This window comes from Pogona vitticeps, chromosome 7 (genome assembly GCF_051106095.1).
Source record: "Pogona vitticeps strain Pit_001003342236 chromosome 7, PviZW2.1, whole genome shotgun sequence".
Lineage (NCBI taxonomy): Eukaryota > Metazoa > Chordata > Lepidosauria > Squamata > Agamidae > Pogona > Pogona vitticeps.
This window is the reverse complement of record NC_135789.1, coordinates 17,879,527-17,905,840: the sequence shown is the minus strand read 5'-3', so window position 1 is coordinate 17,905,840 and position 26,314 is coordinate 17,879,527. Positions and strand designations below refer to the sequence as shown.

The 26,314-nt window shown below is 45.4% G+C and overlaps 1 long non-coding RNA gene across 1 annotated transcript in view; it reads left to right on the top strand.

Moving 5' to 3' along the window:
- The window catches only part of LOC140701798 (uncharacterized), a 32,872-nt gene that overhangs the window by 5,501 nt on the left and 1,057 nt on the right, over positions 1–26,314 (top strand). Inside the window, exons 3-5 of the long non-coding RNA XR_013537933.1 lie at positions 12,731–15,868; positions 17,529–19,352; positions 23,896–24,097. This is a non-coding gene — a long non-coding RNA (uncharacterized LOC140701798). The remainder of the gene's footprint in view (positions 1–12,730; positions 15,869–17,528; positions 19,353–23,895; positions 24,098–26,314) is intronic.

Sequence of the window (26,314 nt, the reverse complement as noted above, 5' to 3'; positions counted from 1 at the left end):
CCATGTGTGTAAACGGCTGCATGGATTTCGCTAAGCATCGCGTCAACCCCACATGTTTAAAACATGGCGGGTTGCTTTTTAATAGAGTGTTCAGAGAGGCAGAAACTCACCGGTCACAGAGAGTGGCCAGGCTGGTTAAGGCTGCCCCCCCCCCCCCGCACAGGGGCAGTGTATGGGGAGGGACAGGTGGCTGGAAGGAGAGATTTTACTCAACAGCTATATATTTCTAGGAGTTGCCTCTTTCCTAAAGAAAATTATTTTCTGGTGGCACTTTAAAGCACAATAATCTTTTGTGGTCTATTTGACCATTTCCTTCCCTTGTTGGATGGATGGATAGACGGACGGACGGATGGTGCTTCTGTACCGCCAACCTAATTAATAGTCGCTCTGGCCATTGCACAACATAAACAAGATTAACAATATGAACAAATAATTCAGCAGTCCAATTGTCTTAAACAAAAGAGATGAAGCAAAATAGATAAAAAGACAGTACCATGAAAATGGAATGGCCAGAATTCTATTACAGTCAACCTTTGACTTACAAACTTAATTCATTCCGGAAGGAAGTTTGTAAGTCGAAAAGTTCATAAGTCGAATCAGCATTTCCCATAGGAATGCATTGAAAACCAATTAATCCTGGTTCTTACCTCAAGGGGCGGTTTGTAACTCGAATCATTAGTTCCCATAGGAACTAATGCAAAGCTGGTTAATCCGTTCCTACCACTAGGGGCAGAATTTTTTTATTTTTTTCCTTTTAAACTACAGTAAGATGACTTAGGTTATAAAAAAAGGAAAGAAAAGAGGGAGGGAAGGAGGGAACAGACACCTTTTCAGCAGAATACCTTGAAAAGCACCTTTTCAGCCAAGACAAGCACCTTCTGGGAAAAACCAAGCACCTTTCAGACAACAGATCAGCTTGAAAAGCACCTTTTCAATCAAGACAAGCCAATATAAGCTCCTTTTGGGGGAAAGGGGGGCAGCAAAGGAGGGAGGGAACACCTTTTAAAGATCCAAAAATCAATTTTTTAAAAAAAGCTAAAAAATAAAAATACAGTCCGTACAGTACTGTACCAGGCAACTGTCTCCAAATCCACTCTCAAAATGCTGGGAAGAGCAAGGAAGCAGACAGGCACCTTCTTCACTGGCCAACGGTTAACTGAAAGTTCAAATTTCACGCGTTCCACACCTCCCACGTGGTTTTTTCAGTTCCTAACTCGAATCTAAGTTTGCAAGTCGAGTCAATATTTTTCTATCACAGAGGTTTGTAAGTCAAAATGTTTGTAACTAGAGCCGTTTGTAAGTTGAGGGTTGACTGTAATTCATTGCACAGAAGTAAACGGCCTTGGCATAGAAAATGATGGCAGAGGGCTGCTGCTAGTCAACAAGTTGTGGCTTGCATTCTGTGTTGTGTGCCGGTAGTGTGACTTAGCCCGAGGCGAGGGATGCAAGCGTTGACTCATCAACTAGGGGCCTGCTCACCCTCAACAGTTCATGGTCATTGTCCATGGCTACTAGTCCAGAGGGTTGAATCCCCAGCCTTGCAGGCAGCCTGCCCCTGTAATTTGTTGGAAAATTAACAGTGCAGTTTTAACGGTGCCAGGCTGATGGGCTTCCCTGGCAACCACTGGGTGAACTTGATTTTATTTGCTCCTTGAGTGCGGCTCTGCCATCCCTCCCCCCTCCTGATCTGTTTGTTTCTGGCACTGCCATAGCCAAGGCGGCACACAGACAAACAATGTAAAAGTGCTTCTGCACCTTCCTTCCGCGGGCGGGGAGGGACACGGATCAGGTCCCGAGAACAACAGTTCCCAGCTGTCTCGAAGAAAAGCATCAATTATTATTTTGCTGCTTCTTTTCTTCTCCAGTTTTTTTTTCTAAATGGAAAGAAGACGTACAAATACATTCCCAGCTGCTGTTGAGCTGGTTGTAACAAAGGGAGCGCTGAAACCCAACGGGTTTTCGGTCGGATGCTGAATCTGTTTCAGAAAACCTTACGCGTTTTCTGCATCAAAAAGCCGGGGAGAGAAATTCTCTATTCAGGCAACGGCATTGTGTTGGGGAGGAAGACGCGGGGCGTGATGAAAACTTGATTCATGTTCCCCCCACCCTCCTCCGTTGCCCTCCCTCTCTTCCCGTCCTGCATTGAGCTTATTGCTTTGTCCAGAGGAACGTTGTTTTTGGAGGGGGGGAAGATGAGAAAAAGAGAGGGGAGGAGGAAGGAGAAAAATAAGAATTTACGGGCCATGCTATTTGGCTGCAACTTTCTGGGAGTCTGAATACATTCAAGGGAATCAGGATATAGAGACTGTTTGGGTGTTAGCAATATCAATCAATCAATCAATCTATCAGCTCCTTCCTTGTCTGTCTGTCTGTCTGTCTGTCTCTCTATTCCTTGTCTGTCTGTCTGTCTGTCTGTCTGTCTGTCTGTCTGTCTGTCTGTCTGTCTGTCTGTCTGTCTGTCTGTCTGTCTGTCTATCTATCTATCTATCTATCTATCTATCTATCTATCTATCTATCTATCTATCTATCTATCTATCTATCTAATTTTCCACTACATCTACTGTTAATTGGGAGACACTCTGGGAGCTTTGTGGCTCAATGGGAATTTGAATCCAGATCTCCTTATATTCCAACCATCAGGCTGAAGAGTGTGTGTGTGTTTGTGTGTGTTTGGACTACAAATCCCACAATTCTCCATTCTGGGAATTCCACCTGACAGGCATGCCCAAATCTGGCTCACCTGGCAGAAAGAAAGGTGGGAAGGCTCTAAGGCCTAGCTCCGCCTGGCTTCCTGTTCAGGAAGGAAGCTCCTCACCAGCACTGGGGCAGGAACAGAAAGCTTGGGTGGAGCTCAGCCTAGCTAGGCCCCAAAGCCTTCCAGTCTAAGCCTAGCTCCACCCAGGCGAGCCACATTGAGGTTTATGTCAGGTCTGTGTAAATCAGGCAGGAATTAAGGGATTTGTAGGCCAAGAAATCCAAAAATCCCATGCCTTCTAATGATAACCCCACACTGCAATTAGAAACCTAACTCGGTAAAATGGTGATTGCACCAATCATTAATTCCTTGAAGCAAAATGAAAACAGTTTCCCCCAGAGAACTCTTTTCCTCCCTTCACTCTCAACTGACCCTATTTGATTGTTTCCCTCCTCTCCCCCATTCTCTTGCCTCTCCTTAGAAACCAAACACACTTCCCATTTATTTATTTTTTCTGTCCTCCGAGCCTTGCAAACGGTGTACAAAAATAAGCTGCCCCTCAAAGAAAGGGTTAAAAAAATCCCCTCCACGCAACAAATTTATCTTTACAACTTTTCCCATTCTCTGTCAGTTGACACTTATTAACCCGCTGCAAGACTCATTATCTCTGCGAATAAAATAAATAACGAGGGCTCACGCTATCAGACAAGCTGATACTGACGCTGGGGAGAAAGCTGCGTTGACGACAAAATAGAAACGCCAAAGCGAGGTCTTTTGGCATCAGCCTCCTCCCCTTCAAGTTTCTCCCTCCTCACAGCTCCTTCCAAATAAATAAATAAATAAATAAATAAACAAACAAACAAACAAACAAACAAACAAATAAATAAATAAATAAATAAATAAATAAATAAATAAATAAATAAATAAATAAATAAATAAATAAATAAATAAATAAATAAATAAATGGGGGAGGGGTGGGGGGAAACATTGCCTAAAGAAATTTCAGACCCTGCTCCACAATCTGTTTTTATTGGAATATTGACCTACAAGAGGATAATGATTGAATCGCAGAGTAGGAAGAGACACCAAAAGTCTTATAATCTACCCCAATGAAGCAGGAAATTCAGAGCTAAAGCACTCCTCCACCTGCTTAAAAGCCTCCCAAAAACGAACCCATTGTTGCAGAGTTTTGAATTTTTGGCAAAATTCCCCTTTACTAGACAGTAGAAGTTCAAAGATTCACAGAGGGGAATAGCTTCGAGTTCCCCAGATAGTCCACCCCTTTCTCATCAACCACCACTTAAGTCTCAGTAACTCATCCTGTGAGTTTGTAGAAGAAAGAATTGTAAACATTCATTACTTACAGCTGTGAACAGATCAACAACACAAAAAGAGGCTTCCAACAGACTTTAGGGAAGAAAAAAATAGAGGTGGGAAGGAGAAGCTGGGTCTCAGAGAGAGATTTATAGTAGAAAGAATAAAAACATTTCATTGCTTAGAGCTGTGAAAAGATCAACAGCAAACGAGCAGACAACCTCACTTCAACAGACTAACAAGAGGGAAAAGGAACACTGAGCAGAGAAGCGGGGCTTTCTTTGAATTCAGAGGTGGGATGGGAACGATTGGTTAGCGCTGGAGAGATTGACAGCCCCCCCAAGCCATTGAAACCACAGGCTTCATGCAAGATTGTAAAAGCTCCCAACACCTGCCCATGAACAGCCCTTGGTGTCAGGAGGTCCTTCTTAATGTTCTGTCGAAATGTATGTCCTTGTCGTTTAAACCCATTGCTTGGATGTGAGAGAAAAGAAGCGTGGTTTATCTGCCATAACAAAGTAGGTGGGTTCAGTCATCTCTAGGGAAAACTGTGTTTTCGCTTCTCCTTGGACTTGCTGAGCAAAGTGTTGATCTTTGGGTTGCCAATGAGCCCCTTTGCAACAGGGTGAAAGTCCATAAGACCCTCTCGAAAACTATCTTGAGAGAGAGCCCAGAATGGTAGATGTCTTTGGTTGGGTGGCTCTAGCTTCATGTATCCTGGCTGCGGAGCCCAAAGTCAGGAGTTTGAATCCCTCTCGGTGCCTCCTTGACAGGGGCTGGACTGGATGACCCCGAGGGTCCCTTCTAAGATTCTTATTCTTCTTGGAATCAAAGGACTTGGCCGTTTTGTTTGGTCCTTCTGTTTTTTGAGGAGCTTGTTTTCATCCGAGACAACAGACAGGGGGCAGTAGGTAGCCTCGGGTGGCTTGCAAAAGCTAGTGCTCCCAGCGATGTGATTGTTATACCATATATCTTCACAGCCTCCTCGAACAGAGAAAAGGAAAAGGTAGGGAAGCCATTAATTGATTCCTTGTTAATTAACCTTTTCTAGACCCCTTGTAGGCATCTGAAAATGGTTTTCTTTTGAGCAAGGCTTATCTCTGCCTTGAAGAGGGACAGCTCACAGACCTTAAACCCACAAGATCAGCAAAGGGGAAAGGACAGAGGGGCCCCCCTTCCTGTAGATTAAGCCCTTCACCTGTTCCTCTTAGTCTTTATTTATTTTTTTAAAAAAATTCTCTGTAGATTTAAACTCAAACAATCTTTTTATGCACAATTATACACAATCTGTTTCTCTGGGAGCAAGCTGTTTGAAGTCGTCTGATTTGCTTACCCCCATTGACTGATACAAGCATTTCCCTCCCTCCTCTTTGTGTCACATCTTGATATTAATCTAAAGATTACAGGCTGACGTTCACGCGGTGTTCCTTCGAGAACATATTTGGGCACGGGGTTTCTGGGAAACCAGTTTCCTTGTTTCTTCCTCCCATCTTGTGCCAAAAAACTTGACATTCTTCCTCCTCTGCCCATCGAATCGGACAAACCCAACCAAGAAGCATTAATACAGTAAATAGGAAGGTTGTCATTATAGCGCCACTCAAACCAGATTGCTGTTGTCCAGGAGGAACTAAAATTCCCGTGCTCACAACAAAAGCCATGCACAAAATCCAGACACCCGAATGGGTAATTCCTTTACTGGACAAATGTTAAAAGGAGGTGAGCCTTGAGGTTCTCCAGATCCCTCATCAAGCTGGGCATGGTGGAGGGTTATTTTTTTGCCCCTGAGAAGAGACAAAGAAAGAGAAGAATCATCCTGGCTAGATGCTGAAAATGTACGGCACATTGTCCTTTGGTATGAACTGGCCAATATTGTAGCCAGGAATGGGTTGCTTGAATCTTTCCAAAATCATCCATAGATGGGCCACTAACAGTAATCCCTCTAGACCTTTGCAGTCGCCCCCCCCCCACATACTTGCATGGTAGGAGAGTAATAAGATGCCTTTCTTCATGATCAGTTTCAGACCTATCAAATCTCGAACAAGCAACATTGGTGGGTGCTGACTTCAAATTTTGTTGACTTTCTTAAAAAATGGAAGTAACAGTGAAGTTTTACAGAAACTGTCCATTATGCTGAATCTTCTGCCTTCTCTTCAGCACCCTGGAGAGTTCCATTTTAGTCTGAACTTGGTCTTACCCAAGGCGCTATCCCAAGTGTTTAGCGTTCAGAAACCTGGATAGCTTCTCTAAAGTTCATCATAAAACCCAGCACGGATTCACCAGACTTCTGTGGACGGCTGCTCGTTGCATTCCCCCTTTCTTCCTCTCTCCCTCTCTCTCTCTTTCTTGTTGGCAGTCTTTCCGTCTAAATCCTGACCTGCACTTCCCATGTTTGAAAGCAAGGAGAATAACACTGTGTGATTTCCTTCCCCGGAGACACTTTCCGATAACATTCCACATTCATCCATCAAAACTGCCTTGTCGGCTTTTCTTCTCCAAGGAGGGAGGAGGGAGAGAGAGAGAGAGAAAGAGAGAAAGGCACAGAATAGGAAAGAAAAACACCTCATACAGTGAAACATGGTGTGATTTGCTCCCGACAAAGAGGAGGGAAAGGGGACTGACCGGCCACAAAGCTTCCCATGAAACAAATCCATGTAACCTTGTCTTCAGATGGGGATGTATATTTTTATAGCCCCCTTTCACAGAGGGAAAGACAAGAGACTTTCTGTCCCATTTCGGTGAGGGGCCGTGCATTTGAATTTGCCAGAAAATTGGGTGTTTGCCGCTGAAATTTTTTTTAAAATCATGAAACGTATCAGTTTCAATTCCGTGAGCCAATGCTGTGTGGCTGAAATGGACCATGAATGGAGACAGCCATGAAGAACCATGTGTCTTTATTGTAAGCAGCCCAGAGTAGTAATTTGGCACTAATGGGAGTGGTAAACTAACTAACTGACTGAATTAATGACACATACCACCACTCCAGCAGGCTTCCTGTTGTGCCATCAGTTGTGCGAGCCACCTCACAACCAGTGTGAGAATGGCCATGCGACAAGGCGCTTGTTGGGAAGGAGGACAATCTTTTCATGGTGAGAGCCATTGACTTGGCATTTAGACTGGGTGGAATGATGTTGGGCATGGGATTTCCAGAATTAGAAGCACTGAATGGATTGTTTCAGTCTTTTTGATCCCACCCATTATGATCTGGACTCCAGACTGATCGGTAAGCACCATTGCCAGTCCTGCTGTTGACTTGCAGTGGAAAAACCCAAGTAGCTGTCACATTTTCGTTCTCTCCTTGATGTGCATGAAATCTGGAGTTCTAAGATGATGGTGATGATGATGATGGAGGGAAGAGAGGCAAAGTGACAGGAAGTAACAACCAGGCTGTCTCTCCTTTGCTCCGGCAGTCCGTTGGGTGGTGCACCTTCTCCCCCATTGACCTCAAGTGGGAACAACACCCGGGCCTTTCTCGGCCTTTCCAGTCCCCCTGCTTGTGTCTAAAAATAACACAATCAGGTGTTGTGATGCTAGGCTTTGTGGTTTGCCCCCCTTCTCCCTCTTTTATAGACAGCACAATTGCTGGGAAGTAGAATTCTGAGAAAAGCTCTGGGTGCAAGCGGTGCATACAAATGAATCAGGCCGTGGTGGTGCGATTATTTACCCTGAAAACTCTTGTCTGTCTCTCTCAAACCAGCTCTTTGTTGTACAGTTGGAAATGTGCAAGGAGAGGAAGTGATGGGGTGCTTCTTCATTTCCACCTGTAGATTCAACAGTGATCTTTAACCCTAGAGTTAGGTGAGGGAATTTGCTAAATCCCCCTTACTGTATCCCTGTGTCCATCTTTTCCTGTCTTGCTCGTTTCCACTGTTTTCCTCCTCTGTAGCTGCTTTGTTTCCTTCTTTCACCTAATTGCAGCTATTTCTAAACACACACACATACCATGGTCATCGAAATGATCCCGGTCCATCAGCCATCCTGGAATGAAGGGCAGTTGTTGATCAGGTGTCGTCTCGCAATGCCACCACGGTGGGTCGAGAGAGGTCATGTCCCCCTAGTAGAAAACCACGGGATTGGAAAGGCGCATGGCCTTAAGCAGCCACTGTATGTCATGCGCTGGCTGAAATCCAGTTGCTTGACATAGTACATTGCCACTAGAGTAGGCCCATTGAATCAGTAGGGATGTGGTAAGTCCGCCTCTCCATAAGATCTATCAATTCAATGGGCCTTACTTTAAGACGGTAAGTCACGGCTAACGTAGGCCCGCTGAATCAGAGGAACTTGTGAAGGAGTAAATAGTCCAAATCCCCACTGATTCAGTGGGCCTACCCTAGGGTGAGAAGAGGGACTGAATGTGAGGCCATGTGTTCTGACCAGGTGCCAGGAAGGGTTCATCAAAAAAAGATCCTGGCCCGTTGGGGGGCTGGTGAGTCCCATGCCGTGGTTTGGATCTGCTCCGGGCTTTGCTATAAACTTTCCAGAAGCTGCCTAAGGTGCAGGTCCCCAAAAACTGTTCCAGCCCATCAGAGCTAAGCAAGGTGCTGAATCATCTCCCTTCCACTCCCGAACAGGTTTAGCATCTTGAGTAGCTCTTTTGAAGTTCGCATCACAACCCAGAAGGGATTTGCCGTCTTTTCCTGGCGTCGGAGTCGTGAACCCTCTTGATGTGCTTCCCCCTCCCCCGAAAGCCACTGCTTCTTGCTAACCCACCCCTCACTTTCCTCCCCTTTCCATCCATCTCCTTCTATTCCCCCCCCCCGCCTAGCCTTCCTGTGCCCTTTGAAGCTCAGACAGAGACTCCAAAGAGGGAGGAATAAATAAATATTGTAAGCACGGCTTTTAAGGCTTCCATCTGGCTCCACTTTTAATTTATTTTTTCCTCCTTTCTTTTTCTTGTTTTTTTTTTCATTTTTATTTTTTAAAAAAGCTTCTGTGCTTTTCCAGACGCCGTGCAAATGAGCCAGAGCTAATGTCTCTGTGCTTTCTAGATTAAGCACCAACGCTTTACAGAGCTAAACGCACATGGGGCTATGTAGGGAAGCTTCGAATACAGAACGTCTCTCTCTCTCTCTCTGAGTGGCGTTCCCTCCTCCTCATAGTCATCAAATACAGTTTGGAGTCGTGTATGCTGAGACGGCGGATGGGGCGGGGGAGACTTTTATTCTGTCTGCATTCCCCCCCCTCCGCAAAAACAACCTCCTCCATTCCCCCACTCCCCAGTGGAAGGAGGCGCAGGTATTTTTCAAACTGCGCATCTCTGAATTTTGAAATCTCTTCCCTGGCAGCATTTTGGTGGTGAATTCTGAAGAGCAGGCCCTCCTCCCAATAGTCAGATGGACGGCACAGACTTCTCCAGACTGAATCTGAATAGATCCTAAACCCCAAACCCCCAACCAAATCAGGATAGATCCCGTATCTCATCAAGAGACTTGTGCACAATCTTAATTGAGGTATTAATACTAATACAGTATATTTATAGGTAGGCATCCTTCAGTCTCGAGAGATGAGGGTCACATGCTCTGAATAGAGAGGTCTTGGAACAGTGTCTAGTGTGGCTGAGAAGGCCAATATGAGAGTGACCATCCCTTCCACACTGATGACAAATACGATCTGTCCCCTGTTTTTGTTATTTGCCCTTCTTTTTACAAAACTTTCTTATGCACCCTTCCTTCTTTTTATAAGACTTCGTTATGTGCTGTTAAGTCCTTCTGACTACTGGTGACCCTAATTAGGGTTTTTACTGTATGCAAGAGGTTCAAGGAGGAGTTTATCATTCCCACGCATCCCCATGCCCGCGTGTCCTAGTGGGCACTACCAAGTTGCCTCTTTGTAATTAAAAACCCGATGCTATTTAAATGACAGCCTTCAAGGTCTACAGTAGATCCGCCAAATCAATGGGATTTACATGTGTATTGGCTTCACGAAAGCCCCGTCGATTCAGTGGGTCTCCCCGCTCTTGAGTCTAGCGTCTGGATTTTACCCCAAAACCTGGAATAGGTGCCCCTTTTCTTCCTGGACCAGCCCTGCCCACGAACAGCCCCTGCTGTTCCATCACACCAACCTTGTTTTCCATCGCTCTCATCGACAGGCCTGGAAAGTAAACATCCAAATTACAATATAACTCCTGACTTCTGTTAATTAAAAGGCTTTTTTTTGGGGGGGGGGTGCGTGCCTGTGTGTGTGTGTGATGAGCTTCTTGATTAAAAGCGCATCAATTCAGAATGAGCATTTTGGCAGTCGGGAAGAGGGAGGGGGAGAGAGGAGAGGGTGGAAATTGCTTTTGTTGCACCGATTACTCTATTTTAAAACTCCTGGCTGTTATCACGCTAATAAAAAGCTGTCACTTTTCCTGTCATGTAATTTTTAAGAGTGCCAGCTCTTTTGCATAGCTGCATGGCTCTCTTGCTTTATTTCGGTAATTGCAGATGGAGGAGGTACCTATATAATGCGTGCACACACACACACACACACACACAGAGAAAAACACACCCATCACCGCCTTATTGAGACTGTGCTAGAGAAGAGGACAAGGTTGGGATAGAAATCTTTGTCTATTTCACGTGATTGAGAACAAGAACCCCCTACAAAACGGCGAGATGCATGTGGTTTTTTTTGCATATTTGAGGATGATCTTGGCCAGAAAGATAATAATAACAACATGTGCTGGATGGGTTGCTTGTATCTACGCTAAAAACTGCACAGCTGAACAATGACAGATTGTTGCATGAACTTTTAAGCTTTGGATGGATCTTCTGGGGATTCATTCATTAGGCATCCTTCAGTCTGGAAAGACTATGGTGACGTGCTCTGTATGGAGGACGTGGAACAGCGTCTAGTGTGGCTGAGGACACCAATTCGAGAGAGACGCTCCCTTCCACACTGAAGACAAATCCAATCTGTCCCCTGTCCAGCTCCCTGGTTTTGCTTGTTTCGGGACTGCCTCTTTGCCTCGGTCTGCTGTACAAGTGTCTCTTCAAATTGGGAGAGGCCATGATGCACCGCCTGCCTCCAGGATGGATGCTCAGATGTCAGGGTTTCCCATCTGTTGAGGTCCATTCCTAAGGCCTTCAGATATTGCTTGCAGATAGCCTTGTATCGCAGCTGTGGTCTCCCTCTGGGGCGATTTCCCTGCACTAATTCTCCATGCAGGAGATCTTTTGGAATCCGACCATCAGCCATTCTCACGATGTGCTCAAGCCAACATAGACGTCGCTGTTCAGTAATGTATATATGCTAAAAATTCCAGCTCGTTCTAGGGCTACTCTATTTGGAACTTTGTCCTGCCAGGTGATACCAAAAATGCACTGGAGGCAACACACATGGAAGGTGTTCAGCTTCCTCTCCTGCTGTGCACAAAGGGTCCAGGACTCACTGCAGTACATGAGTGTGCTCATGACACAGGCTCTATCGACCTGGATCTTGGTCTATTCCGTCAGCTTCTTATTGAGCCATACTTTCTTTGTGAGTCTTGAGAACATGGTAGCTGCTTTGCCAGTGCGTTTATCCAGCTCAACATCTAGAGAGAGAGTGTCAGAGATGGTTGAGCCAATGTACACAAAGTCATGAACAACCTCCAATTCTTGTGTAGAGATAGTAATAGAGGGAGGTGAGTCCACGCCCTGGTCCATGACTTGTGTTTTCTTCAGACTGATTGACTCCTGTGTATACTGAAAAATGTGAATAATAGTGAACCCAATAGATATAAGCTTGGTAAAGGAGGGGGGACCCCAGAACAATTATTTTCACATGCATATATTCTTCACTGAGAAGTATTCATAGCATAGTCTCTGTCTCCCTCTAGTGGCCAGGTTTGATAATACATGTGAAAATAGTTTTTCTGGGTTTTTTTATATGTATTTTTAATATTTGTAGATGGTGGATGAGTAATCCTGTGCATACTGGTCCCGTGGATACAGGGGTACTGTTGCATCTTTTTGGCTCTTCAGATGATTCTCCTCTGTTTCTCTTCCACGCATACTTTCCTGCAGAAATTATTTATTTATTTATATATTTATTAGATTTATATACCGCCCATCTAGAATATGTCTACTCTGGGTGGTTTACATATAACATAAAAATAAATTAAGGTAAAATCCAAAGAAAGACTTTGAAGACTTCTGTTTTGATACTCCCTGGGGAAGGTCGCTGGCTTAGTGACTGCTACTTTCAGGAGTCCCACGACCAACGTTGGCTGGATAAATCCGCTTGAGGTTGTAGTCCGACTTTAACTGAAGCCAGACAAGAAGCTGATCCTGAGCATTCAGCACCATGGAGAACATCTGAACATTTCAGGCTAAAACCCAGAGCGGATTTGCCTCGCTAGGCATGGCATCCGGACTCGATTTCTCTGTCCTCCTTCCAGGTGGGCAAGCGGTCACCGCCGCCCGGCAGCCATCGCCGAGGTGTTCCTTTATCTAAAGTCAAAGAAGGACACTTGTCCTCGCAGTTCAAAGGCTGAATCTTTTCTTTTAAAAAAAAACAAAAACCGAAAACGTTGTTCAAAGGCAGCCGGGGGACCATTTGGCTGAAATGAAGTGAAGGAGGAAATAATGAAGCTAATTAAAAGTCAGGGCTTAATTAACAGGTATTTAGAGCATGGAAAATGGGTCTTGTAACTCGTAAGCAACCAGGCCAGCCCTGAGGAAACTTCTGGTGCTTTTGTTTTGGTTTGTTTTGTTTGTTTGGTTGGTTGGTTTATTTATTTTTGTCTTGTCCTCATTTCAGGCAAACAGACCTGTTTTCCTGGGATCAGCTTTTTGGAACTCGAATTTTGCCTGGCTGTTTGGAACGACCCATTGGAGGCTGGCGAGCGACTCCCCAGTTTCAGCTGACAAGTCATGGCCTTTCCATACTTCCAGGTCGGCTGGTTCCCCAGTGAACGACTTCTAAAAGCCAACGGATTTTGAGATGAAACCAAGAACTTTTTGGTCCAGGCTCATCACGAGACCCACCTAGATGATTTGAGTTGGTCCTTCCCCTTTCTGCCAACCCTTTTGAGGCATCACAGTCAACATGCATTTCGTGGCTCAATTCTATACACATATGGGATTTTTGAATTCTCCACGCAAGCTGACTGGTAGTCATCGCCCATGTTGCAAGTGGATGCCACCACCAGCCAGCTTGCTCCAGTTTTCTGCATCAGGTCCAGCTCCTGAAGACTCTCTGAAGGTTGCTCCTTATAGACCGCATTGCAGTAATGTAATACAGTAAGACCCCTATATCCACAGGGCATGGGTTCCAAACCCCCAGCAGATGCTGAAAATTGCATATAATAGTGAATTTTATACATAGCATGGGAAAAGAAAGAAAAACCCCAGAAAAAATATGTATATTACCAGCACTGTCCACTAGAGGGAGCCAGGGACCATGCAATGTTCTCTTGTTGTTGAAGTCATCTCCAGCTCCCTCTAGTGGCCAGTGCTGATAAATACATTGGGGAAATATGTAACATATTTCTAGTTTTTTTCTTTTAATATTTTCAGACTGCAGATAAGTGAAACCACAGATACCGATCCCACAGATACAGGAGTCCTACTGTATTGCTCATTAACTAAGTGTCTAATTATAACCAGGCAGGTAGGGAGAATGTTGGGTTAAGAGTTGCAGATTCCAATCCCACTCAACCAAGAAGTTTGCTGTGGGACTGTAGGCTCTGGTTTTTTGTTTGTTTGTTTGTTTTTGGCCTGGTCTACATAACAGGTTTTCTGTGAACTGAACCACACACGTGGAGCTCTGCTCCTTGTATGAAGGACGGGATGAAAATCAGAGCACAGAGAGAGGGAGGAGAAACAGACCATAATCTTTATGCCCAGAGCTGATTAAATAAACTCCTCAGGAGATCCAGAAATGATAGTAAGAGGGAGGGAGGGAGAAAGAACAGAAGGGTTAGAGCACTGGTTCTTAACCTTGGGTTACTCAGGAGTTTTGGACTGCAACTCCCAGAAGCCTTCACCACCAGCTGTCCTGACTGGGGTTTCTGGGAGTTGCAGTTCAAAAGCATCCGAGTAACAAAGGTTAAGAACCACTGGATTAGAAGAAAAAGAGGAAGCATCTTGGATGGATCAAGATCCATTAGCTTTACAAAAGCTCTCCCCCTGGTGTTGGAAACTTCTAGGACCTGGGTTTGTTGATCTGGATCTACGCAATGGTTCTGAATGCTTTAACTCTTTTGGGGAATGTAGTCTCACAGCACGTGGCCAGCGGATCAAGTGAGCGCTACAGCACTGTGCAATCCCTTTAAATAATAATAAAAAACAGCTCAGTTCAACATTTCCCCTGGAAGTCGGTGACAGCACTGGTGTGCACCCTCCCCAAACCTGCTGACATGGCTGGGGGGGCGTGATGATGAGGCGGCAGGATCGCCTCTGCAGGAAAGTGCCGAGCAGAAAGGGGCTGCTCTCGGTTTTGTCATGGCAACAAATGCCAACTGATGGACCCCCCGCTGGCCACTTCCAGGCACGAGACGGGCAGCCTCTTCGTTTGGGGCCACCCAGGGGAGCCGTTTCCTCGGCAGCGTTGGACCGTGAGGTTGATTGTACATGACAGTGACGGGCGCCCGTCAGGGACGCCGCTGAGGTCACTCCTCCGAGGCTTTGATTTAACTCTAAGCATCGGGGGGTCGGCTGGCGAGGCAGAAGCCCCAATCCTGACAGAGTTGCCTTGACGGCTGTCGCTGGTGGTTATTTCTGAGAGCTTCAGAAGCAGAGGTTTACTCTGAAGGAGACACGGCTTTCATCCCGGATAACCAGACGGAATAATTTGGGGAGGCCTCCCATTTCATAAAGGCCATCTTAAATGCCCCCCCCATCCCGGATAATGCATTGAGCTCTCCATCTCTTTCTCTCTGTGTGTCTCTTACTCCCTCATCATGTTGATTTTTCCTCCCACCAGTGGGCAGGACACTAAATGGGTAGGAAGCACTCCAGTAGAACATCCCTTCATTCCGCCTATGGCACCTCCAGGTTAGGGAGGATCACGCAACAGCAAGAGAAACTGTTCTCGCTCTGCAGTTAGCGATGGTGTTGGGGAGACAGGGTCTCACCGGATTGAAGCGTCACCACTTTTTGAGGGCCAGGGGTGATGATGCCATCAGCCGCCCCCTTCTGCAGACCCCCCACGGAACGTAGGGCAATCTTCACAGCAGCTGGGAGAAACACAGATTTCCTTAGGTGCAGTGTTTTGTTTCAAGCCATCCTGTCTCAATGTAAACTTTTTACAGGTGGCTTAGACTTGAACAGATAATTAAGACCCATTAGCTTTACAAAAGACCATCTCTCATTGGTTGAAATGGACTAATGCAGCTGCTTGAATTTTGGGGAGCTCATTTTTGGGAGATAGCTATGAGTCTTTTGTCATGACTGCGCTTTCAAATGTTTCATTTGATGTATCACTAGTCCTTAGAGCCTAGAGGGTTGGCAGAGTCTGGAATTCCCTCCCCAACTAATGTTTTTTTTTTGTTGTTGAAAAAACACACAACCCCAAACCCAACATGTCTGTTGTTGGAAGTTTCCAGGAGTGCCTATGTTGCACTAAAACAAGGTGCCACCTCTCCTTCAGTGGGTTTCCCCTGGAAATTGTCACCAACGTTTCCGCAAAATTAAAACCAGGCTCTCAGATGCCACTGGGCTTAGCTTATGTCTTGCTTCCTCTCTTTCCAGAACTGGTGCAATCTGCAATGGTAAGAGAGTGGAGTGGACAATTAGACCTTTGATTGCTCACCCCCTTCTGCTTGTTTTCCTTACCAACCACAGAAAGATTTCTCTACCTTTCAACTCTTGAGGGGCCCTGCAAAGTGAAGCAGCACCTGGAGCTGCCTACAGGCCACATGAATGTTAATAGCCTCTCTCCAGCTTCCTGTTTAGGGTAAGTTAAGGAAATCTGCCACCCAATGATCAAAGGTGGCACTGCAACCCCAGTCAAACTTTAACTATCAAAACACAACAAGAGTTAGTAGATCAAGGCACCGAAATGGATTGGTGGGCGCAATCACAATTATCATCAAAGTATGCTAAAGATAAGCAACAGGGCTTTTATCTAGAAAACACCCTTTTTGACATAATTCTTCTAAAATCAGAGAGAAAATGTATTGTTATATAAATTTCTCTTAGATTTTGAAACACAAGATGAAGTCGCAAAGGCATGTATGATGAAATGGGCACAGAATGTAGGACATAATATTGAACTGAATCAATGGGAACGAATTTGGAAAACAAATATAAAATTAACAATATCTGTTGTATTTAAAGAGAATATATACAAAATGTTCTACAGATGGTACATGACCCCCACAACTCTGGCTAAAATAAGCACCCAGTTCTCAAATGTATGCTGGAAATGTAAACAGAAAAAAGGAACATTTTATCACATGTGGTGGATATGCAAATATGCCCAAAGATACTGGAGTAAAGTGAGCCAGATACTACAAGAGATAATGGAAACTCCAATGCCGATGGTACCATAACTTTTTCTATTAAATATCTTGCCAGATATACTAAACTCTGAAAAATCATATCTAACTATCCACATCATAACAGCAACAAGAATAGTTTTTGCGAAACACTGGAAAGAACCTAGAACACCACAAATAGAGGAAGTTAATAATGAGAATTAAAAAATATTTGCCTGAGTATTTTTTATGATATGTGAAACTATTTCTGGAAGAGAATGTACAGTGGTACCTCGCTAGACGATGACCTCATAAAATGACAAATCTGCATGACGATGAAGTTTTGCGATCACTATAGCGATTCGCAAAACAGTGATTCCAATGGGGGATTTTCGCTGGACGATGATTTGGTCCATGCTTCGCGGACTGTTTTTTTTCGCAAGATGACGATTTTTACAGCTGATCGGTGGCTTCGCAAAATGGCTTCCCTGTGTTTTTGGGACCCATGCTTCACAGGACAGCCATTTTAACAGCTGATTGATGCTTGCAAAATGGCTTCCCTAGGGGCGATCTTCGCAGGATAACAATGTATTTTCCCCAATGGAATGCATTAAATGGGGTTCAATGCATTCCAGTGGGGAAACAGTTTTCGCATGATGATGATTTGGCTAAACAGCAATTTCAGTGGGATGGATTATCGTCATGCGGGGCGTCATTGTATAGAATTACTATGGAAAATATTGATTTGTAATGTGTCAATTCAAATCCACCCCCCCCTCCGAGGGTGTCTTTACCCCAGTTACCTTACCCTACCTTTATAACGAGAAAAATAAAAATTAAAAAAAAGCTTTGATTAATTAGAATGAATTGGTTCATTTAAAAAACATAACGCTGAAAAAAACAGGTGAATATTAGTGGCCTGTCCCCAACTTTGGGGCTGCCATGACTTCCTTAACTTACCCTAGGATGATTGGGTTGACCAGGTAGAAGGCCACTTCTGTACATCCAGGACAGAGCTGTGGACTTCAGCCCGAAACACCTCTGCAGAAGGAGGACCGTCTGAACTCTTTTAAGTCATTCTTCCGGGGCCCTCTCACTAAACGGTGTCTCTGTCCCCCCCCCCCGAATTGTTCTTAGATGTTATGAATCATTCATTTCGCAAGGCAGCTAGGAGGTGGCCGGTGGCAGAAGAAGAACGTGAAGTGTGTTTTTGAGCAGTGGAGGAAGAGCCATGCATGGAAAAACGGACAGGTCCCCCATGAACTCTTGAGCGTAGCGCTAAAGCAGTTCTGCGCGCCACGACTCGGACGGGGCAATGCCCAGCTCTTAGGTTGCTAGGAAACCAAGATCCTGGCGTCGTACGAAGGGGTGGCAGAAACGGCGGCAGGCCAAGCATTCTTTGGTTTTCCTTTTTTTGTCTTGTCTGTATTTAAACCCACGAACGGGACCTGCTGCCGAGACCCTGTCGCGAAGGCACTTGGCTTTGCGCATCAGGCGAGTGTATGATCAGGTGCCCTAGCATCCTATCTAAGAGGCTGGATGGGTCAGCTGGCAAGAGTACCAAGTGCGAATCCTGCCTCCACCTTGATCTCTCTGGTAGAAGAGAGGGGGAATGAATCATTCCACTTCAACTTCCCCTTAAATCTCTGGATAGAGGAGGAAGTGTTAAAGGAGAGCGGTGTAGGGCTGGGCCCCGAGATTCCACTGCCCAAGGTCAACAGTTACTTCCCTTTGGTGATGAGAAAGCATTCTCCACTGTATTTAGGGCCGAAAGCCAGATTAGAGGACTCGAGAATAAGCTGTTAATTAATGGATCGATTGATTTTTCTTTCCCCCGGCTGCCAGAACGGGGACTCAAGGTATCTTACCAGATTCAGTGGGTTTCCTAAAAAATTCAGACCAAATGAAATTCTGAAGAGTGATGACACCAGCCAACCTGACAAGGCCATTATTAAAATAATATATTGAAGTGATGTACGTACCTATACATTGTTCCAGGAAAAGGGAACAATGATCAAGGGACTGGAAACCAAGCTCTAGGAGGAGGAAAGATGGAAAGAACCGGGGCCTGTTTAGCCTTGAGAAAAGAAGATGGAGGGGAGAGAGGGAGAGCCCTTTTCAGATACTTGAAAGGTAGTCCTACAGAGGAGGGGCAGGATCTGTCCTCCATCGTCCCAGAATGCAGGACACGCAACCATGAGCTCAAGTGATAGGAAGCCAGATGTGGGCTGAGTCTCAGGGAAAAAATTCCTGACGGTTAGAGCAGTACGACAAGGGGGACCCATGACCTCAAGGGGAGGTGGTGAGTGCTTCAGCGCTGTGGAGGCCTTCAGGAGAAAAAGGGACCACCCTGTGTCGGATCTGCTTTGACTGGGGTTCCTGTCTTGAGCAGAAAGTTGGGCTCGATGGCCTTCAAGGCCCCTTCCAGCTCCATGATTTTAGGATTCTGTGATTCTCTACCTGCCGGCGTTTCCCTCGCAAGTGCTGCCGTGATGGTTGCCAACCACAACATCTTTATTTCCATATTTTAGTTTTACTGTTCTAGTTGTTTGAGCATTAGAGTTCCTTATGTGGTAAACTCCCATGAGAACCTTTTATGACAGAGTCTGCAGATGCTGTAAATAAAATGCATAAATATTATTGCTTTATTTAATGCTTAGCAGCTTTGCGTGGGTTAGAAATCCCTTAGTGTTCCCTTAATCCTGGTGCTCTTTGTATTTTCCCCCCATTATTCTTTATCTTCTTTCCTTCCCCCACTCTTTCTTGTCTTGCTTGCTTGTTTTTTTTCCTCCCCTCTCCATACTCATTCAGTCTTTGTTTCTATCTTATTTTCTTTACCAACCACAAAACGATTTCTCTGTATCTTTTATTTATTCAGGGACCTTGCAAAGTGAAGCACTACATGGAACTGCCTACAGGCCACGTGAATGTTAATGACCCGTCTCCAGCTTTCTCTGTAGGGTAAGTTAAGGAAGTCTGCCACCTAGTGATCAAAGATGGTACTGTAACCCCAGCCAAACTTTGATTAATTAAAATGAATTGGTTTAAAAAGCATAATAATTGTGAAAAGAACATCTCTAAGCAACCCTTATTGTACATGTCATGATTCAGCTCTTTAGGGTCCCACTGGAAATCTAGTTTAATGCCAACCTGAGTCCTCTTGCGTCTAACTAGATCTATCCTAAGTAAGTGGCTACACTGGCATCTCTTGCCTTCTCCAATAGAGTGACCTCCTCCATCTACTCCAAAAAATTTAAGATAGCTTATATGTCCCTTGGTTTATTTCACAACGACCCCATGAGGTAGGACAGAGCTGAGCACCAGCAACTAGACAAGTCCCCCAAGTTGGCTTGATGGGTCCTGGAGATTCATACTCCAGGTTTTCCAGGTCCTGCCCAACATTTCCTGCTTTGGGCTGGAAAACCGGTAGCTCTCATCTTGCTGAAAGACTCTTAGCTCCTTGCATCTTCATAACTGACTGAAGGGTGTTCGACTCCATGGATGCTGGTGAGTCTAATTCTCTCAACACTCTGACTCTCCTCTCAGAGTTTGGTGTCATCAGCTTTAGTCATTGATTGGAGATTGTTAACATTTTAACCCAAACCTCTAACTTACAGAATCCGTTTTTGGAGACAGGCGTCAGGACCATGGATAGCTATAGTCATGTTTTAATCCAGGCAGTGCAGATATTCACCACAGATGACCACACAATGGCATTATCATCTGAGGAGGTTCATGATTTTCCTAGGCTTACCTGAAATCTAACAGGCGATCCAGGGGATCTTTTTAACATCTTCAGATTTGTGAGCTTACTGAAAACCTCTGACCATGAGCCTCGGATATGGAAATGTCCTTCCTTTTGAAAACACCGTAGCGCTAAACTGCATCACATGGGAGGGAATGCTGGAATGAAACAAACCCATCGCTTTGGCCGTGGCAAAAAAAAAAAAAAAGCAGGGAAAGGCGGGAGGAAGGGCTGTGAACACACCTCATCGGTTTTTGCATCATTGGGATAGTGGGAGAAATGCATCAGGACAAAGTTAGTTATTTTTTTACCAAAGCTTCGAGCTTTTTTGCAAAGACCCCTCAGCCTTTCTCTGTTCTTGGCCTCTGCTCTCGCTCTTGAGAGGAGGTCCCTGGCCCTTAAAATGTGATGGAAATGAGAGGACTCATTAAAAATATGGCCAGAGCTTCTGTTTCCAAGCAGGGTAGAACTGGTGCAAAACGGATGGGGGACGGCAAGGACGGGAGGCGGAGACGCAGCCCTGCATTTGCAGGTGGCGTGGAAGGTACATGAGCTGCAATTCATGGCTCTGATGATTGCCCCTCGGTAAATAGCTCTTGTCCGCCGTGCAGATTTATCGCTTTGTTTATTGTCATCACCGGACATCTGGGTTTTTAATCTTCCCAGCCTGAACGAAGCTGGAAAGGGCAGAGGGATGAGAACGGCCTTGCGGCACGAGGAGCAAACCATTACGGATGACCAGATGGGCAGATGGACAGCCCAGAGGAGGAGAAGGGGGGAAATGGGGTGGGTGGAAGATGAAGGTTGGCGATGGGGGCGTGAAGCCTTTCCCCCCACCTGCATCCGGCTGCGGTTCCCGGACTTGTCCAGAGGCAGAAGAGTCTAGGACTGGGTGGAAATGGAGAGGAGGGGGGAAGGCAAAGTCAAGTGTGACGGGGGCGTGAATAAAACCCTCAGTGGGGAACCCCATCACGGCAGTGTTCTTCGCCAGCCACGAGCACTCTTGCTTTGACATGTTGCCCCCGTTGTGTGGTTATTTATTCGCCGAACGCGCCGCAGCGCTAGAGCGCTGGCTATCTCCGTGCCAGCTGGTGAGTGTCATCACCTACCTTGCAGCCTCTTTTAAAGAGCGGCCATTAAATCAGAAGTCTGTCAGGCGATGCTTTATTTAACAGAAACGGGTTTTCGCGCACACATGCCCCCCCCCCGCTCGCCCTCCTCCGCGTCGTCATCTTCTTCTTTTTCAGTTGGCATCCCAGGAAATCCCTCTGGCATTCATCTTTCTGGGCAAGCATCAGTGATAAAAACACACGCAGAGAGAGACGAAAACCAAAAGCCATTCCGTTCTGAGCTTTGCCAGGCCTCCGACTCTGCCACGTTCCCCAAAGTTATTTAGGGTTCAACTGAAAACGCACGTCAGCCCAGTTGACATGGAAACCCAGCATCCCTGATCAACTGGTTTCCTCCCCCCCCCCCAGGATCCGTGCTTGTTCCCAAGACTCGGCGGCTTGTTGTGAGTTGCTCGGCTCACGTGTAACGCTCTAACATTTTAATTTGTAACATCTCGCCGCCCAGAAGCCACTGGTAATGGTGCGGCTAAAAAATATTGTAAATAAATAAATATCTCAAAGGACACATCCGTTCCATCCAGAAGGTACTTATAGGTGGTTTAACCCCCCCCCCAAAAAAAGGAAGACCACCATGTGGCCCAAGTGTCCAAAACCAAAAAACAGTCATAGGTAAGAGCCTTGATTGATTTCTTAAAACATTATAAATAAAAGTACTATTGAGCTTTGTGACGCAGTGGCTAAGCTGCAAGACAGCAGTCCCCCACCTCGGATGTCTCGGCCATTCCTTCAGCGTTCCTTGGCCTCCTGGTTGCTGAATCTGAAAGATAAGCGAATGTCCCAGTCCAGGGGGCTTGGGGAGAAGATGAAAAGCCCAATCAGGGTGTTTAACTCCTCTTTTTAATCAGGACCTCCAAACACACGGAGAGAGAAACCTGGAGAAGGACTTGCTTGCTTTCCATTCCCATCCTGGCTTTTTGTCTTGCACAATGTACAGTTCTTGAGGGTGTTTGATTTGGTGCACATCTCCGGCTGTCCTTCACCGAGAAGCTGTAGGCCTACTGGGGAGTCCACGGGTGGTCCCCGTCATGGCGGTGTCTGGTGGGAAGCAGAGAGACGGCCTTACAAAAAGAGGTTAATATCTTTCTCTCTCGGAGAGCATCTCCGGCTGTCACTTCCTAGAAAGCGCAAGGAAATTTTTTTTGGGGGGGTGGGTAGTTTCTCTTTATTGTTCATCCCGATAGCTGTACAGAAAACACCCAGGAAAGGAATTCTTTTTTAATTCAATTTTTTAAAAAAGAAAAAGCTCTTTTGTCTGACTGAGAGCACGAAAGACGTCGGTCTAGACAGTCTTGTCTCTAGTGGCGATTAAAGCAAAGAAGCAAAAAAAAAAGTCTTTTGTTGGTTTGTCTGTCTGTCTGTGGGGCAACCGTTTTTCTTTTTTAAAATGCTGCCTTGACACTTCTCTTTGACATTAAAGGCCTCGTTGGCTTTCCCCTCCATATGTTGAATTGACGTGTGTGTGTTTTTTTTAATGACTTTTTTTGTTTCTTTCTCTCTGCTTCCAAGTCCTTTTCGCTCCTCCCACATCAGGTGTAAATCTCTGATGATTATTTTTTTGTCCGTAAACCTCGGAACAGCAACCTTGTGAGGCAGGACAGACAGAGAGAACATGGTGGGAGAAAGTTAATGTTTCATAGCTTAGTGAGGATTCAAACTAAGTCTTTTGACTCTCAGTTTTGTAGCCTTAGCATTACACCCAACTTCCACTTTCATGGAAGCCATTCCAGAGGTGAAGAAGGCCTAGATAGCTCAGGGGTGTAGATGTGTGGCTGTGGAGCCCATGGTTGGGAGTTCGAATCCCCCACTGGGCCTTCTTGACTGGGGCTGGACTGGGTGATCTTTAGGGGTCCCTTCTGGCTCTGTCATTCTATGATGATGACAGTGCTGAGATGAGGCCCTAACATGATTTTGTTCCCATGTTCCCCTGCACAGACTCATTCTGCCTTGTTCCCACATCTACCTGTTGATTTTTTTTTAGTTTTCCTCATTTCTAGACTCAGAAAAGTACCTATCTGTTTCCTCACACACTCACCTTAACATACACAGTTTGAAAGTTTGAAACACCCCCCTTGCTTTGTAGTTTTTCCTCGTGGGCCCACCTTTGTCAGCTGGTTTTAACATGGTTCTAAACTGGAATCCTTGTTTCTTTGTTTTAATCTGATAATTTGATATTGGCCAGAATCCTATTGCTTAGTCACACCAGCATAAGTGCCATAGCACTAGAGTTCAGTGGCGTATTTGCGCTAGATGCCATTTGCATGTCAGTCCCACAAGTTGGCAAGTGAACAGGGTTGCCGGGGGGGGGGGATTCCTTAACTAGTCATCCCTTTGTCCAGAGAAAGGTGGACTATAACGAAGACAAATAAAAATGAAAAGTCACAATGAGTGGTTTGTGCCCTTATGTTTCCTCCAGCATGACTGTCATGGTTCTAACATTGAAATGTACTGTGTTTCTGCATTGCGACAGGTTTGAAGCACAGTTTTGAGTTGTCTTGCACCTTGGAAGAGAGAAAGGCAGCAGATATAAAAAAAAAAAAATAAAATAAAATAGTATTACATTAATACAGTCAAAGGCCAGTGTTAAGACATAAATTAATAAGTAATCTTTGTATATATTTTTCAGTTGCAGAACTGTCTTGCGGAACTTAAGGAAGCACTGGAGAAACCCAAAAATCATCACAGTCTTGTTCGCACCGCGGCCCGTCGGACTTCGCCACCGTCCCTTCCGGCTGCCGTTTTTTCCTTCAGCAAGTCCTCGGATCGCTTGTCACGCCACGCCGTATCTCTGCAAAGTGAATTGAGTGTGCCCGGAAAGGAGATAATAGGATCAGGTTTATATATTTATTTTCTCGGTTCCCCCTCCCCTCCCCATCCCCCGTTTCATCCACCAAATGACTGCCTGCTATCTGATTTGTGATCTGGAGAGGTGAATAGCCAAGACTTGAGTACAGAACAGAATCGAGGCTGCTGGGTCATTATCTCCAATCAGATTAGGAACAGGGGAGGGGGAGGAAAGGAGCTAAGGGAGGAGACAGCTTGAGAAAAATGAAGATAGCAAACACACCCGATGAGGGAACCTCCGTCTTCCAAACCTCCCTTTAAAAACTGATGTAGCCAAGTTGCTAAGACGCTGAGCTCCAGCCTATGGAGTTCCTGGACCCTGGAACGGCCCATCCTGGCTGGGTGGCATCTGGGAACCCCAATCACCCCCCCCCCAAAAAAAGTACTGTAACTTCTGCAAACTCTGAGCAGGATTAGCCCACTGCTTGTGTAGAGTCTGGCTGCCGTATAGCTAATATTCCAACCGGCCGCCTGAACTGCTCCCACTCGGTTAGAACGGTGACCCCTTTGCTTTTTTACTGTTTTCTTCTCCCTCCTCTGGACATAGTCTCTGTGTGTCGTGACTCAAATTTAGTTTTTTTTTTCATTCTGAGGGCAAGGAAGGTTGTGATCCGTGCCTTCTGAAGCAAATGAATTATTTTATTAAATAATAAGAGATGAGCGCTGGTTCTGTGAATATGCCAGGAGAGAAATTCCTTAAGGGCAAACATTTATAATTTCATTCAGATTTTTCATTGTTCTGTAAGGGGGGGGGGAAGCAAAGATTTACCTCTTTATTCTTCTGTACTCCAGGCATGGTTTTGCTTGTTGTGAATATATTTAAATTCCTTTCTTCGATTGCAAACTCTTTTCAGGTCTCGGAAGTGTTACCATTTCATTTGATTCAGGAGTTGGTTTTTGTCTTAATTCTATGCTAGATGTTTTATTATTACATTGTTAATCGCTCAGAATAGCGCTATGCACTATTGTATATATACGTAATGCATAATATATATATATATCATGCATATATATGTAATGGGAGCGGTATACAAATGCAAGAAATAGAAAAATGATTAAATTGAGGCAACACCTCTCCAAAATCCCCAGCCAGCATGGCAATGGGTCATCTGATCATGGGATGATGGGATTTGTAGTCCAAAACGTTTTTCCCTCCCCAAGCTCTGGAACCACTAGGGAAAGCAGAAATTCTGGGTAAGTTCGTACTTCCTCATTTAGAGTATAATTTCATGGCCACATATATGCCCCTACTGAACACCACAGGGTGGACTCTGGAGTGAACATAGGCTGAAGGGATAGATCAGTTTGCTTGCTATCAAAGATCTGAGAAGTACCTCCTTTCTTGGCTTCATATTGAGTCTTGCATGGTTTGATTTCTGCTTGCTCAGTCCAACGAGCTTCTTTAAGACTTCATTCCATGCTTGGGGAGGGGAGGATAGGGAAAATGAGGGGGAGAAAAGCAATCAGTAAAAGAAAAAGCTGCTTTTTTGGTGATAAGCCACAGACGGTGAAGTTCCCCCTTGGCGGAGAACGTTGTGCTGAGATGCGGTGGGAAGGGGGGGGGAAAGAACCATACGTTTGTTTCTTGTGGATAAGGGAACTCGCATGCCGAGAGAGGTTTACATGCCCCCTCTCCCCTCCCCCAAAAATATTGCTTAAACCAAAGTGGTGGGTTAATTACGACGAGGAGAGAGCCGGAAAGTCAGGCAGATTGGAAAAAGGTTTCTTTTGCCGGCACGCCAGCGCTCTGTAAAAGAGGACATCGGAAAAAACGGCAATCACAAGGAAGCGGAATGGGTGGAGAGCTCTGGGGTTGAGAGGTGGGGAATTCGAATTCCCCCCCCCCGTGGGCCTCCTTGTTGAGGGCTGGACTGGATGATCTAGTGGGTCCCTTCCAGCTCTGTCGTGATAAGATTAGGGTGTTATATCTGCTAAAATTGCGTCCTGGGAGGAGGGAAAGCTGCACTGCTCTCAAGGAGGAGACCAGAATAGTCTTGTCTTAGTCTTTTCATCACAGTAACTTAAGAGAGCAATTAAACCTGGTGGTTTCCAAGACGCAAGACAAATCTGGCTCTCTTGCCGGCCAACCGCCATTTCCCAACCTCTGCAGATTTCAGCATTTTTTCGGTGCCGGCTGTCGGTTTTTGTTCTTTTTGTTTCCAATGAGGAGGAACTGCCGATTGATTAACTTCTCGCCCCACAATAAA